The sequence below is a fragment of the Azolla caroliniana genome, unplaced genomic scaffold (assembly GCF_043228905.1).
Source record: "Azolla caroliniana isolate FFs.n. ecotype wild unplaced genomic scaffold, voAzoCaro1.0.p SCAF_1, whole genome shotgun sequence".
NCBI classification, from domain to species: Eukaryota; Viridiplantae; Streptophyta; class Polypodiopsida; order Salviniales; family Salviniaceae; genus Azolla; species Azolla caroliniana.
The window spans coordinates 2,471,806-2,489,787 of NW_028230436.1; positions in this window are offsets into that span (position 1 = coordinate 2,471,806).

Here is a 17,982-nt window from a genome sequence, read left to right on the forward strand (position 1 = left end):
TATTCCTACCTGCAATAAAACCATATCGAGCTGGATGTATCAACTTTGACAAATAATTTTGTAATCTATTTGCCAATACCTTTGTAAATATCTTATACCCCCCTCCCCCCCCCCACCCCATCAAAGAAATAGGTCTCCATTGATGAAGTGACTCGGGAGATGCCACATTTGGAACTAATTTAATTAGACCAACCTTCCAAGCTTGAGGCATACAACCAAAATCCAAAGAATGTTGAAACATCAAAGTTAAGGGCCCCTTTAAAATGTTCGAATATCGCTTAAAAACTTCATTTGTCAATTCATCCTAACCAGGGCTCGTTCGAATATCGCTTAAAAACTTCATTTGTCAAGTCATCCCAACCAGGGCTCTTACCACGAGAAAGATGGCTTAAAACCGTGTCCACTTCATCCTCAATGAAATTCGCATCCAGCACAATACATCCAATCACATCATAAAACTCATGACATGCTCTACTCGCCTCATTTGTCATTAACAATTGTGGGCCAATCAACTCCTTAAAGTAATAAACACATATGTCAATTATTGTATTAGGATCCACTATCAAATCATCCCCCTGCTTCACATGTACCACATTAGGTCGAGCATAAGTAGGATGTAACACTTGGAAAAACAATTGAGATTGACATTGATTATCTATAAGCTCATCCCTGAGTTGTCACATCTTAGCATAACGATAACTTTGGCATTACAACTGAGAAATAATAACATGCAATTGACTCTAGATATCCAAAAGCTCCTCATCTAATGGTGCATGTATCAATAATGCATTACACCTGGAGAGAATTCAATGTGAGAATTGTCGAAGAAGACCTCTTCTTTGTTGAGCATTAGTTACTCCATGCATACGATGAACGATCTTAATGTTTCGTAACGTGATATCCCATGCTTTAACTCCTTTAAGATTCCCTTTTTGTAAAAAATTTACCAAAATTTGCTCCATGAGAGAATCAAAGTGAGGTTGAAGCAAAAGAGAAGAGTTAAAGCGTAATGGAAGCCTTCTAAGTAAGTATTTATACATGTCAATTGCATGACTACAAACCTCCAAACAAATAGGAAAGCGATCTGAAGTTCCTACATCTTGTAGAGATGTCATACGAAGTGATGTCGGTAAAAAAATAATCATCATGCATCACATATATTCTATGTAACCAACTCCATGTTTGCCTATGTTGAGAAGATTGGAAGGTAAAACTTGGATCATTCCCATGCAACCATGGCCAAACATCCAACTTCAAAACCTCCATAGTCAATGAATCCCAAGCAAGTTGCTCAGGATCATCCATGATTGAATGTTCTGACATAGGTTGAGATGCATCAACACACATGTTAAAATCACCCATAAGTAATCCTGGACGGCCCACACATAAGGTTTGAATGAGTGAACCCCATAATGCAATACGTTGAGTGGCTTGGTTAGGGGCATAAATCCCAACCACCCGCACAACCTTGCCAAAAAAAGTGATTTCTAGAACCAAAAACCGACCATAAGGATCACTATGCACCACTTGAGGATAATACTTATCCCGCACTATTAATACACATGATTATTAAGATGTCTTGCATAAAATGATGACTATCCATGCAAATGAATTGTGGATCCTGCTAACTCACGACACTTATGCTCAACTTCACATAATACATCCCATTCTTTACTTAACAAAGTTTCCCATAATATATACTTATGAGGAGAACATGCCCCTCTCACATTCTATGTTACCAGTTTCATTTAATCAACAATGTTGTGGGTATACTTGCTCCTTTAGAGCAACTGATGTCATGAAATTAGTCAAAGCATGTTCCAATGCTACATATGGATTTTCATGCACCACATCCTTCGGCTTGTCTATCGAAATCTTTCGTTTAGGTCCTCTCGCTTGATGAAAACCTTGAGAATTCGATGAGTTTACAACCCGTCCCAATGAATCAAATTGAAGGTGAAGGGGTAATCCCTTATCCCTAAATTGTCGTTGCCAAGGAGCTTTTCGAGGACCCTCCCTAGTTCCCAAATTACCTTGCCAAGTAGTCTCATGAGTAGTCACTGTGGGCAAACTATTACATTGCATATTCATTGATTTCCCCTTTGACTTGCCCTTAACCTTATGCCAATCTTTGTCAAGAACAACATCACTACTAGTTCTATCCAACGTTTCCCCCCCCTTATCTATAACCACTAAACTTTGTTTTTCCATATCCATAGATTGAGTTCCCTTATTCTTAGGGTCCAAACCTTGAAGTGAGACCTCAAACTTTAGAACCTGCTCTAGATGATGTGCCTTCATCCATAACAAGCACAATATCTGACATACCAACATCTATCCCAACTCCTTCCTTACCATTCCCTTCATTAGGAACCTCCATAGTTGAAGGACAATGACGTTGGCATTCCACCATAAAGTGATCCCATTCACCATATCCAAAACAATGACCTACAAATGTGTTCATACGCACCCATCCTGACCTCTTATGACTTGTATCCCATAACACACAAAATCTACACTTATTTGTAGCATTTGCATGTGGAGATACCAACACTTTACCCATTTGACTCATCAACTCCGGTAAAAATGATCATAAAAACGCATGCTTACAATCCACTATTACCCAAACGGGGCATTCTTGTTTCAACAAAGCATGATAGTCCACTATGGGGGACCATTGCATTACATGCACCAATTGTTTATAAAAATAACAAGAACTTTAGCCAACAATGCACTTCGATGTTTCGATGAACGAAATACTACATCATACAACCCTCGTGGTCTTGCATATATTTTTTCAACACAATTTGGTGACACGATTGTGTTCAACCATTGATTAATCCAATTAATGTAGGGGAGTTTCCCGGTAAAAATAATATAACCGCACGATCATAGAATACATCAAAAGATTACGAAACTGCCTTAGCATCAACTTCCACATTGTGCACATCCTCATCAATGCATTCTTTTGCTGTATTTTCATTTTCTTCGACAATATCAGACAACAAGGCATTGGCAATTCCCCATAAATTATCCCAATTACAATGATCCTCGTCAACCTCATCTACATGTATTACTTTGGTATATGTCAATTTTTTCTCATTAATTTCCTCAATACCCTTAAACCTCTTAGAGCTTCTAATGTATTACCTTTCACGATTACATTCAACCATCACAATACTCTTTTTTGGATAAATTGTTCGCATATCAATGCCCCCCACAATTTGTGGGGAATTCATGTTTATATCCATTATTCTTGATGTGATATCGATCCGGGATAAAAACTATTTTCCATTAATAAGAGAGAAAGCCGGAACTCACCCGATTAAGGAGGTTGACGATGATGAAGACAATAGAAGACCCGCAATGTATGTTGAGTATGTGGATGCCGACAACACAATAATTCTTATTTCTATCTCTACTTCTCGTACAAACCACCAAATTTAACTTGCTATATCTCCTTACAAAGCTCTACCCGACGACTTTCCAACACTTGCCTTTGCACCAAATTCCGTTATTGAAAGAAAGAATTTAAACAAAAACAATTTTGCTTCTTCTTCTTCCCCTCTCTCCTCTTGCTTTTTTTCTTCTCTCTCTCTCTCTCTCTCTCATTTTTTCATTCATAACCTTTGTGCTATTTTCTTACACCACGACCTCAAATGAATGTATGTGTGTGTGGCTCTTTGATGATTGGGTTCATTCTGACTTTAGCTCACATGTTGGGTCAAGTTACACCGCCTTCGAAGAAACATTCCCATCAAACATTTTCTTAGCAATATGTCTCCTTGGGGTGCCAACGCTTAAAGATTTAGAGACATTAGAAGCTTAGTTGCCCCATGTGTGGCCTTTTAGATCCCTAGATAGAAGGGTTCTATACTTTGTAGTAAGTTAGCCATGGTGGTGTTTTTCTTTCGTAATGAAAGTCATTATTTACAAAAGAAGAAGAAGAGAGATTAACGTCTTCTAAGCCCAAATTTGGCCGATGAGACAATTGATTACAATAACGGGATATGTGCCTATAACACTTCTAGGTGGTGTTGGAGCAAAATCATTAATGTTTCGAACCAAGAGATGGTAGAGGCATCAAGAGAAGATGGTGTAGTGTTTATATGACAATTAGGAAGGTTAATGAATAATAAAATCAAGGGAGAATCCTTAATTATGGTATACATAAATAAATTGCGATTATATACTTTAGAAAAACAAAGCTCAGAAAGAGAGAACCCTGGTATTTTTCCCAATAATAAATCTAACCCTTATCTTTCTTGGAATGCTTAATTTTGATAAACTATGGCTTTGCACTATATTTTTGGTTTAGACTTGTTAGATCACTTGTTAGTCTAATTAAACTAGGTAGTCTTATGCTTGAGTTAAATGCCCTTTCGGTTTAAAAGATGTTCTCACTCCAATAGTCATGCATGTTGGATAGATACATAACCTTCAATCTTGTTTATTTTTGTTCATGATCTCCATGTGCTATTAGTAGGTAAGATTGGGTGTTTCAAGTACATTGTAACAAGTGACATATTTGCTGCAATAATGTTCAAAGTGTTTTCGGGTGTTTAGAACCTAAGTTGTTCTATGATATATTTGATTATAATGGGCATTTATATGCCATTATTGAGTTGAATAAGTGTTGCTAAGAATCACAATTGATGACACTAAATATAGAAATATATCCCTAAAGCTATGGCAGTGTGGATGTTTAAAAATCATGAATTATATTCGTCAACTTAGTCGTGGTTTGTGGACACGTATATTGCCCATCACTGTCAATAGTGTCCCATGATGATCATTTACTAAAAAAACATATTCATTTATGAATTTCAAGGAGAGTCAAATTGTACGTGTTTGTTTCTTATTTTGACACAAAACTTACACGAGGTGAATAAGTGAATAAATCCAAAAACACCAATAATGATTTGTGTTTGTTTATAATGTATTGAATGCAAAGGTAAGTTGTTTGAAGGGACCTACTTGAGCTAATATATTGACTCGCAAAATCTAAAATAAAACAAATAAATACAAAAATAAGTATAGATAAATAAGAAGAATAAGAGAGAAGTGCTCTCCCTTCCTTTGAGTATAAAATGTGCCCTACATTTTGTGGTTCCTTTTTTTCCAAAAAAAAACATTTTGTGGTTCTTATATCACTATTCATTTAGAAAAGATAATGAGCATAAAACTATACAAAACTAAAGCATGATACAAGAATAATATTGCAATATGACCTAATGACAAGGTGAAATCTGAAATAATCTGGACTAAGTAACAATTGTGGGAAATTCAGAATTTTTTCGGTAAACATCTCTCTCTCTCTCTCTCTCTCTCTCAACAAAACCTTGTAAAGAGATATTGGGTAACCCTAGGTTTACAAAGAGAGAGAGAGAGATATACTCTATATATGTACATATAATTAAATAAAGCAAAAAGATCTCATTCTCTTCGTCTTAGAAAGATGTGGAGGCTCAAATTTCATGTTACATCAAACTACAATACCATATTCTTCTTTGAATGGGATGCAAATAATTGTTTGATGGAAAAATATGTTGGCCAATGGGACAAGGTGTGAAAAGAGACAGAAGGAGCCAAGCACAAACAACCAAATATTTAAGGGAGTTGAGTATTATGGAGGAACGATTGTAACACGCCAAGCGTGGAAGCATATACATATATATATCGAGTGTCGGAAGAGAGAGTAGGAGAATATCATTAGGAAATAAGTGGGGTTAAAGAGAGAGGGAGAGTGAGTGTTATACCGATAGTGGATTGGTACTTGTATATGTGTGTATTCATAATCAAGTCTTCTTTCTTGTGGGGTAATTCCATGTATAACATGTGATTTAAGTGTATTGACTGTGTGTAATGACAAGCCTATAATTGGTGGTAGCCGATTCGACATGAGATATGTTTCGGTGTTCCCTAGGAAGTCTAAGAGTTGTATGCATCCCCGAGTGTTGTGCGGCTCAGACGCGATTGGGGACCCATATAGAGAGTTATCTAGAAATCCCTTAGGGCAGAATTACTTCCCCTAAACCCCGTAACCGGCTAAGTGTACAACCAACAGATGACCTGAGGTTCCTTCCCTCCTTCCTACCACAATTACCTTGATCTGATTACTCAGTAGTAACCGAGAGTGTTCCTACAGAGGGGAGGTAACAAAATAAAATTTTATTTCACGATGTGATGGTTTTTTGGGACACATATGAAAGAAAAATCAATTAGTTTATTATCATGCAAAGCTTCCTCTAGTTTCAAATGGATGGAGTGTGTGCATAATGAGGGATTGAACTCCAGTGAAGACATGTCCAAAGACACAACTACGAAGATTCAACCATTAATACTAATAGATTAAGCACTAGTTCAATTGGTAGAATTTGACTAATCGTCAAATTTTAATTATTGAAAGTCAATTACTCCGCTTCTTGGATGATTAGAGAAGTGCATTCGAAGAGCACAAGAGGATGCTTGTGCTAAGTGCCAAAGACTTACATAGGCATCAAGTGTCATTTTCTTCTATCTTGTTTCTTGGGATTAATTTAGGGTTCCTATACAAACTCAAGTTGGGAGAAAAAACTAACAAATCTTTCTCATTTGGTGAAGTATCTGATGGAGATTTCATATTACATGATAAAGATCTAAAGATACACAAACTTCTTAGAGGCATAACTAGTATTAAATAATATAATAAAATCAAGGTAATATATATAAACCTTGATCTATTGTTTCAAAAATGTATGAATTGCTTTTCAAGTGATGCAATGGCCATCAAATGCATATGTTTTTTTTTTTAATGAAAGATTCACCTCAGTGTTAATGAAAAGATGCCCAAAGACTACAAAGAACTCATAGAGGAAAACATAACAAACGTACCCTTATCAACCAACATGTCGAGTAGCAAAAGTCCTCACACATCTACCTAAGCATAAAATTGAGGTCGTTCCAAGATGGGGGTGGAAAAAGCCATCTTGTTGGACCATATCACCACTTTATCTCTCCCTAAAAGAGATGAATACCTCTGCCTTTTTCCACATTCCTCTAAAATGTTGTTGATTACAAAACACACCATCAGGCTCACCAGATATTGCCTCATATTGACCTCTTAGAGTATCTAGAAGCATCAACCATATCTTCTTGACTAACTCATCCGCATTCTAGTTGCCTTTTTGAAATACATATTTATATCTTGCCTTCCACAATATGCAGACTACCAAACAAGATATCGTAGACTAGACCTTGTCCTCTACCAAACAACGAATTATTGTGGTATAAGAGACATCCGATACTTGTTTTCCATCGGATAGGAGAAGAAAATCAACACACTCCTTTTCATAATTCTATATTTCTTTAGCCAACCTCCCCCATCTCACAAAACCCGACATGTGCACCTGTTTACCATAAACAAGATACAAAATTCTCAACATTATTTTACAAACTGCCCTAGAAATAGGACATACCCATAAGACATGGTGAAGTGATTCAATGGGAAGACCACAACTATCACATTTCAAATCATGGTGATGCCAACTCATCCATGACTTCACAGGGATCCCATAATGTACCAACAACCATCTAAACAATACCACTTTATTAAGAATTTTACTTGGGTTGCCAAGTGGGACTTCACGTTAATGTGAATATATTAGTTGCTCCTCTACTTTTAAATTTAAGGAGAAAATTGTTGCTTTGGGATTTGGTTAACCTATCATTTGCATGTTGTGTACTTGTAGCTAACCAAGTTGTTCTAGCAACAATTTGGTATATTGCCTCTACTACGTTGTTTGCGAGGTCATGTATTTTATAGGTGCAATGCCTCATTCACAAAGGAAAAATAGGCCAAGATAAAAGGACTAAAGTAGCTTGGGCAGTATTGATTACCCCACGACAACATGGTGGGTTGGGGTTGGTGGATCCGAAATCACAATGTAAGGCTTTGCTTTTTAAATTTGTGTGTAGAGCTCTGTTTCCAATACAAGGTGTTTGGAGTCATCTGATGATGCATAGGCTATCTATTATGTGTTCGACAATAGGTGGAGTGTGGCAACCCTCATTAAGGTGAGCCTTTATTCAAAATTTTCATTTGTTTAAAACCCTCATTAAGGTGGGTCTGCTACAGTTAAAATTTCTGGTTCGGAGAATGCCATTGACAATGGATGACTTGTCGAGACAACCTTTGACTTGGAAGTTTCTCTTCTCTTATGCGAGGGGTGTTTTGCTTGATAGCCGTCCTAGGATGAATTGGGTTTGTTTGGGTGCATCAGTTGCAGGTAATGTTCTATCATGGGGATGTTATGTTATGAATCACTCGTTACAATCTTTGTCGATGCATTTAGTTTGAGGAGGTGCTATTATGTGCAATGATATGCAAGTGGCATTGGGACAATTTATGGCTTCATGAATGCCATTGACAATGGATGACTTGTCGAGACAACCTTTGACTTGGAAGTTTCTCTTCTCTTATGCGAGGGGTGTTTTGCTTGATAGCCGTCCTAGGATGAATTGGGTTTGTTTGGGTGCATCAGTTGCAGGTAATGTTCTATCATGGGGATGTTATGTTATGAATCACTCGTTACAATCTTTGTCGATGCATTTAGTTCGAGGAGGTGCTATTATGTGCAATGATATGCAAGTGGCATTGGGACAATTTATGGCTTCATGGTCCCCCTCTAGTAATCAGATTTGGTTTGGTTATTTCTCGAGCCTTTAAAAGTTATTTTAGGAGCTAAAGTAACTAACACTATGCGTCATCTTACATACTTTAATGTGGATGATGATGGTAGGTTATGGCATGTATTGTTTGCATCGGATTTGTGGATGTGCGCTAATGTTTCGACTATTCGAGTAGTTGCACAATCCTGAAAAAAATGGAATAGAAATGAGATGAAATGTCCCCTTCCGTTTTCTCTATGTATAGTTCTCAAGTAATATACTAAGGTGCATCTTTCTTTAAAAAAAAAACTTTATTATGAATTTGCATGGCCCATAGCCATTTCTAATAAGTGCCCCACCAAGAGTCTTGTATATTACCCGATCTCCAAAATTTGTAAGTCGTTGGCACACCAACCAAACCCTTCCTTAGTAGTCAAATGCATGTGTTTGGGCATTGGTGCTTTCAATAATGGTTATAGTATATGTTATGATCATTGAAAGGTGTAAGGTAAAATAGCCCATGTCAAAAGGAAGGAAGTCAAGCTATATAAATAAACAAAGGGAACTAGTAGATAAATATTTATGACCATGCATGAAACATAATAAAGTTTGTTGGAGAGCATATAGTACCATGGATAATAGAAGTCAATGTTACGAATATATAATAATTGAAGATATGTATTGACCACAACATCTCTTAATTCCCAAAATAATGTGTGGTTGATTGGTTTTTGTTGTTCAAATTGCATGTCTTGAAATAATTATGATTTGTTTGAGAAAATAAGTAAATTTATTCATGTCTAAGAAAATAGTCATGGGTAATAATATGTGCTACTATATCAAGAGTAGTGGAGATTTAAAATTATACTTGTCAAATGATTGTTATTAAGATGCTAATTAAGGATTTTTGGTATGTACCTTATGTTACAAAAGAAAACCATATAATGTTTCAAGTGATGAATTGGCCATCAAATGCATTTGTTTGGGCATTGATGATTTCAAGACCATGGGTTATAGATATATGTTATGATCATTGAGATAGAAAACAATATATTTCACAAGAGGGTGAATGTGAACAATTTGAACAACTTTGAAACCAAAATAAGATTAACATGTACATGTGATGTTAAATAGTATTAACAATGAAATGTTAGAAGAAGTCAAACCAAAAGATAATATAAAGAAATTGACAGGGTACTAGTTAAAAATCATGGTGATAATCTATTATATAGAGTCAATCAAACCCCAATTTGACATGCACACGACAACTGCATGTACTCAAAATATCATCTGTGGAAATATTTAGTGCCATATCATGATCAATAAAATATGTGCACAAAAGCAAAATGAGCTTAATGTATGTGTGGGTAGACACATTCGATGACAAAATCACAAAAAGTGATAATATGATGAAAGCCAACTTGTGGAGTTTGATTTTTTCGTTTTTCTAGTGACACGAGAATACTTAGAGGATACACTGAAGTTAGAGGAGACGGAGTCGAGAAGTCAAGAAGTCAAGAAGCATTCCCACGAAATTGATCATAATGACACCACCTACAATACTAATACTAATAATACAAAATATATAAGTCCAATAGGTGTAAAGTGCAAAATCAGAGTCAAGGGGAAAGAAGTCAAGAAACATAAATAAATAAAGATAACTGGTAGACAAATATTTAAGACGATAACAATGAAAGGCTAGAGTATGAAGTCAAGGATTTTTTTTAAAAAGAAAGAAAGATACACCTTAGTATATTACTTGAGAAATGTACATATAGAAAACATTTCATCTCACCTCTATTGTGATACAAAGGCTAATACCAACATTTGATCAAACAAATGAAATCATATAAGAAATAAGCGGAGCACTAACTACAAGCTATGCAATAAAAAGTAGAGTATGAAGTCAAGGATTAGTTAGACGTTATTCAATTATTATTCCCATTTGTAGGAGAGGGAAAAACCAAAGCTATAGAAGATTAGGTTTGATGGTTGAAGTAGTTATTTTAGATTAGTATACGCATTCATTGGCTTTGAGTGGAGTGAATTGTGACACTCATTTAGTTTTTATATTAATGTGTGTGTAGGTTTACTATGGCTTCATGGAGGGAATTGTCTAACACTCCCTTCTAATTTTATTTATGTGTGTAATTTTATTATGGCTTTGTGATGGAAGTGAACACTTCGTTTTTCTTTATATTTATGTGTGTGTAATTTATTATGGGCTTGTGAGTGAATTGAACACTCTCTTTTACTTTATTTTTTATACAAGATATCCGTACATTGGTTCAAAAAAATATTCATGGAGATGTTATTCGCAAGTATAAACAAATAAACATAGAGTTATTTTGTAAAATTAGGCAGGGAATTCCAATGAAGGAGGAGTCTAGTTATGCTAGTTGAAGCAAAGGTATGGTTAAATAATAATATGCCCATGCATTCAGTATTGGCATTTTGGAAATGGTTGTGGGCTCTACAGATTCCTCGCAAAATCATTACATTTTTAGATGGTTGTGTGTCCACTATGCACTTCCAGTCTTGGAATGGATGTAGAGGGAAGAGGGAACCAAAACTTGCTCTTTTTGTGGGCTTCACTTGGAATCAATGCAACATGCCTTATGGAACTGTATGGCTGCATGTTCTGTTTGGAAACGTATGTTGCGTCTCATTGATGTTGACTATGGACCTAATGTGATTACATGGGGAAATGTCTTTTGGATGGACGTAAATGTGGATAAACATAATTATGAAAGGGAAAATATATTGTTTACCCTTCAAACTAGGGGAAGGCAAGTTAAGCACACACGATACTCAAGCCCAAATCGGTTGAATGTGGGTGCCACAGTATGGGCCACGATATCGTCGGTGGTTCTATGGAATATTTCGATTGGTCGATGCCAAAATGTGTTTCAGCAAATAAAGCAAAGTCCTATTCATTGTGTGAAAGAAATTTGTCGATGCTTATCTCAATTCTAAAAGGTCAATATGACTCCACGGATAATGAAGATATGATTTTTCTGAAACAACAATCCTTTAAAGGTAAATGGAAGGATTTGTTAGTTTTTGTGGAGAGAAATGACAAAAATGGAATGGCAATATGTATCCCCGCGATGGTTGTTCCCTCCATAGGTGGAGGTTGGTTTCAATTAGGACATAATGGGGGATATCTAACCCGCCACTAAATTGTATCATTATAGGCTTGTATTTGCTTATTGCATTGGTAATGGAAACTATGGTGTAGTTAAATAAAATAAAATAAACAAGAAAAACAAACATAGAGTTATTTTTTATATAAGATATCCGCTCATTATGTGCACCATGCTTAAATAGTTGCATGTCGGCTTTTGACAATTGACACTCTACAATATTTGAGCATTTTAAGTAGGCAACAAATAGGTGCAAGTGTCGACCACAATACAATATCTAGAAAGGTAAGCATCCATATGCAAGTTATGCAATTTCTATGATTCTCAAAATTAAGAGGTTGTTGCATAATGTAGACTTCTAGTTCAAGTTCTCTATCTAGAAACATTGTTTGAATGTCCAAGTGATTGAATCCGAGATTTAATTTTGCGACTATAGTCATTATGATATTATTGTTAATTCACTCCTTTAAAGTCAATATCCGACACCTGAGAGAAGGACCATGCGATAAGTCAAATTGCTTTGAATAAAATTGGCTTGGCACAAGTCTCCTTTTACGTGTAGAACACACTTACATGTAACAATCTTGCGCCACTCTATGGGTTTGATCTCCACTACGATCCATGTGTCGCTCTTTGGTAGGGATTCATTTCTTTGTTCATGACTTGTCTCTAGTTTTCTACATCATGTCCATTTAGAGCATTTTCTGCATTACTGGGGTCATCAACGTTGTTGAATGGCTCTTTATCTAGTTCATTTATAAGTATTCGGGATCAAGTTGGTTGGCAAAATGGGCTTCAAGTTTGGTATGTTCATTGTAGATGTCAAATAGGTATTAAATAAGGGAAATTGGCATAACAAGGTAGTGGGAAATCAGAATAAACTTTATATAGGGAAGTGGGTATTGTGCGAGCGGGAACAAAAATGGTTACCTTCTATGAAGCACTACAAAAAAGGGGCATACAATGGACCATTTAAAGTTACCAAAAATATGATGCTAAACATAGCCTTCAATTGCTAAATGTTGCAATATCAAATGTAGATCCAACCTTTTGTTACTTTTAAAACAACCAATGGATGCAAGAAAAAAACACTATAAGATCACCTAGTCTCATGACAAGTAGCATCTACATGCTTATATATAATTAGCTTCTCATTGGTAAATATTAATAGTGGCAAATAACTTAGATGGTTTAATGAGAACATTGGAACGAATTGCATGCATATCTCAATTTCATTTCTCCCACCATGGTTTGCTTATTGTTGGCCTACATGTGATATTAATATTGATAGTGATAAGTTTCAAGAAGTCAAGCATAAAGATCATAATGAAGAAGACAAAATAGTGATATAAAAGTCATGTTGATGGTGAATTATACCGGTTTAGTCAAAGGCACAGACGACAACACGCACTCAAAACTAATACCGTGGTCGGGAATCACTACCACATTATCAATAAAGCATGTGCATGGGTGGATACGGTGTTAGGAGGATGAAATTAGTGGAATTGGCAAATATATGGTGAGTAGTCAAGTCAACTTTCCAAATCACGTTTGTTTTTTTCTTCTTTGCTCCTGTGACACGGGAACTTAGAGATCAAGAAGTCAGGCAACAACAACCACCCTAATAGTAACAACAATAATAGTAATAGTAATAATTAGAAATATACTAATAATAATAATAATAATAATAATAATAGTAATAATAATAATAATAATAGTAATAATAATAATAATAATAATAATAATAATAATAATAATAATAATAAGATTGTAAAATGAAGAGGCCGAAACCCAAGAGTATTAAAAAATTGATGCATCAGAAATAAATATAAGACGTATATAGCAACCAAAGTAGGGGTATGTAGGTCAACATCAATAATAAAGCTGGTGATGTAATTTGTGTAGGATTTATGATTCATTTCAGGAACTAATTGATGTGAGTTATGTATTGGGTTATTGCACAATTGTGTCCATGGTAGTAGCTAATGAATGGTTAATCATGTCTCATATTAGAGGACACCATTTCTTCCCGATGGGCTTATAATTTGTTTTTATTTTATCTTAAGGATAAGGTAAATTATTTCAACATTGCCCAGTGCCGCCCGCCTAAGGGAAAAATAATAAAACTCCATAATATGTATCTGTTTTTCCTTGGCTTTTTAAATGTTGAGTTGTCTAGTGACACGGGAACTATGCAGACGAGATGTGGGAACTTAAAAAGGAGACCTCCTTTTGAAGTATTCCAATGATACCACCTATAATAATAATAATAATAATCAACAACAAAGACAATAATAATAATGCAAAAGACATAAGTCAAAAAGGTGTATAAAGTGCAGAGCCTAGGTCAAGTGGAAAGAAGTGAAGCAACATAAATAATAAAGCGATCTGGTAGACGCATATTTATGACAAATAACAACAAAAGGCATGAGCATAAAGTGAAGGATTAGGTAACTTGGATGTTATTCAACTATTATTCAATCATCTAGGTATGTATTAGAATTTCATGGAAATTAATAACATTATTATGCAGTAAAATATACGCAACTGATGTGTTTCATCTAATTGTTCTGGTTCTGATCATTTTTGTAGTTCGCTTTTTGTGATTGATTTTGTGCATATTTTATATTCTTCGTTCTAGTTTATATAATTCCTTCACTCGTCCATCCCTTTGATATTGATCGTCGGAGATGCATTATTTTTCTTGTACCTAGAGTCAATATCCATTACAATTATTTGATAATCATCGTTATTGGTATTAACCCTGCACCAGAATAGTAATATATTATCTAGACATGTATATGAGCTTAATTCATGTAAAAATGCCATTCGTCCTGTTCCGGGTACTCTGTCATTATTCCATGTTTCTTCTGTCTTCTGAACTGTCCTCTGTGCCAGAAAGTTAACTTTCCATATTAGACCTTATCACACACAAACACTCTTCTTCTTCTTCTTCTTCTTCTTCTTCTTCTGCGTTGACTATATCCATGGATTCACTCGAATCGATTACTAGGCATTGTTTGTGCCACTAAGAAACAAATCTTTTATAATTTTTTCTTAAGATTGTGATCGTCTTACCATCCATGTCTAATTCATCAGCCACTAGATAGATGCTCAAGCAGATGGAGGCTTTCCGCGTGCATTAAGAGTGAAACGATCATATATTATCCCTAAATGCGCATTACGCTGTCTATGCGCTTTCTGCTTAATGCGGACAGTGATTTTGGCACCCAAACCTTTCTTCAAGATAAAAGGTCTATAAGATACACACATTTTTTTAGAGACGTAGGACAAAATAGAGGTGTAGCTGTAAATAACTAAATGACTTAAAAAAGATATAAAATGTAATATTTATAAACCTCGAAACCCTTCCAAAGTAGACATGATTATAATAGAAGTCATATAAAGGTGAAACAGCACTACCTAGAATTGTGACCCCCATTACAAAACCTTGGAACAAGCACAGGAATATAAGTCTCAAATTGGGGGTGGGGGTGTTTCCCATTGTTTGGCCTGAAAACTAGATCTATGATGACGAAGATTATTATAGGAGAAATGAAGAAATATTAGATCACATCACACCGAAATAGATGCCAATATCTATCTTGACTATTATGTTGAGAAACAGTCCTATTCAATATAGGTTCATGATCTTCAAATGATTTAATTGCAAAGGTCCACCCATGGTTGGTGACTGCCTCATTAAATACAAAATCTAACCGCACACCACCTACACTATCTCAACAAGCTATGTAGGACTTAGAGTCGTAGTTGGAATGGGAGGCTATGCTTACTCGTTGTGTCCATCACCATGAGTTCCTAATTTCCCCAAAAACAAAGTGAACGTAGTTGTGAGGGCCTACTGCGTAGGTCATGAGAGCTCAATGCATGCTAGGTCAAAACATAAAGAGGGACTCAAACATTAGTTAAGAGGAAGAGAATGTAGCATAAAAAACATAAGGGGTCATCCAAAGACACCATTATAATGTTGGAGGCCTACTCTAATGGTAGTGATCCACCTCGAAACAAAATTGAGATGTCACGACCAAATAGAATCTTTCCACCCTTTAGTTAACAACTTCCCACTCACAATGCAAAATATGTAATTATGCTCACCCATTCAAATGGAGTACCAAATAAATAGCCAGGATGGGGACAATAAAGCTACCACAAACATGGTTGAAACGAGAGCCAATATCCACATTCCACATGACCCCCTCACTACAAGAGGTGCACACAAACGAAAAAGAGACCCCAATAAGTCCCACACCACACATTGCATTCTAAGCTATAATCATGGGAAATAATATGTGCCAACTCTGCCAAGAGTAGTAGAGATTTAAAATTATACTTGTCAAGTGATCGTATTTAGATGCTAATTAAGGATTTCTGACATGTACTTGATGTTACGAAAGATTATCATATATTGCTTCAAACTTGTATGAATTGCTTTTCAAGTCATGTTGAAATGGCCATCAAATGCATATGCTTAGGTATTGGGGCTTTCACGAGTGGTTACAATTATTATGATCATCAAGATAGAAAGCTTTATGTTTCACGAGAGGGTGACTTTGATGAGTCACTCAATTTGAATGATTTTGAATCCAAAATATGATTAACACATACATGTGATATTATCAATATAGTTGACAATGACAATGTACAAGAGGTCAAGCCAAAAGAGAATGGAGAAGTTGACAGAGTAGTGGTTAAAAATGGTGGTGTTTATCAATTATAAGGACTTAGTCAAACATGCGCACGACAATTGCATGTGTTCAAAGTCTCGTGCTTGGAAATCACTAGTGCCACTTTGTGATAAATAAAATATGTCCAATAAAGCAAAATGAGTTTTATGTGTTTGTGCGAGTGAGTCTACACGTATCATAACAAAATCACAAAATTTGATAATATGGTGAGAGTCAACTTGCGGAGTTTGATTTTTTCGTCGGTCTAATGACAAAGGAATTGCTTAGAGGATGCAGAACAACTTAGAGGAGATTGGGTCGAGAAGTCAAGAAGAAGCATTCATATTCCATTGATCATAATGACACTACCTACAACAACAATAAAAATAATAATGCCAAATATATAAGTCAATAGGTGTAAAGGGGCAAACGCCCCGGTCAAGAGGAAAAGAAGTCAAGCAACATAAATTAATAAAGTAAGGTAGTGGACACATAAATAAATAAAGAGAGCTAGCTAGTAGACAGATATTGATGACACATAACAACAGACGGCTGGAGTATGAAGTCAAGGATTAGTTGGACGTTATTGAATTTTTTATTATTTTGGCAAAATCGTCTGATATTAACATGGCATGGGGCCATGGCAGTTAATATTAACATATTTGATACGCATTAAAGCTGGGAAGGAGCTGTGTATAAAACGGCTTCCCCATCATCATCTTCTTCTTCTCACACCTTATCTCGTTGTTTGGGTGCCCGGTTCCGGTGAATCCTGGGTTTGTAATGATCTAGTGTTTGTGTGTTCGTATGTAAAATCATTCACACCCTCGGATCCAGTTTGTAATTTGTTCAAAATGTTGTAACTTGGTTTTGTCATGCGTATCTTGATGATGTTGTATTTTGATTTTAGGTTTATATATAGCTCATTTATTCATTCGTCCGGTTTTCTTTTTTCTTTTTTCTTTTCTTTTGGGGTACTGAACTTTTGGTGATGTGTTAATATTGGCATTACAGATCAAAGACCCGGCGATTCCTGAAAATAATTGATTTTGATCATCCTCCTTCCTGGCCTGGTCATTGGCACTAGAGCCCCTTAGTCCGCCATCAACCACTCGTCGTCTTAAAACCGGAAAAAGAAGAGAATGACTATAACCATTCACAATCAGTGCAACGTCCCTGTCGAAGTGGACGTTATGAGATATGGTAATGGTCAGCAGGGTTCGGCGACCCGCGTGGATGCAGGAACAAAGCCATTGTCTCTGCACATCAACCATCAGGGCAATGTTTACCAGAACCATGACATTGACAAAATCCGTGTTACATTCCTGACAGAGCAAGGAAAGCGGATTATTCGCACCAAGCAACACCAGTTAACACAAGCGGATCGCAATGCCAAACATCTCTACTTCGTTATTACTTCCGAATATGACCTCCCGCCGCCGACATATACTCCGCCACTGCGTGGCTGACAGTTTCTTTTGTGTTGGGGGTGGGGGGGGGGG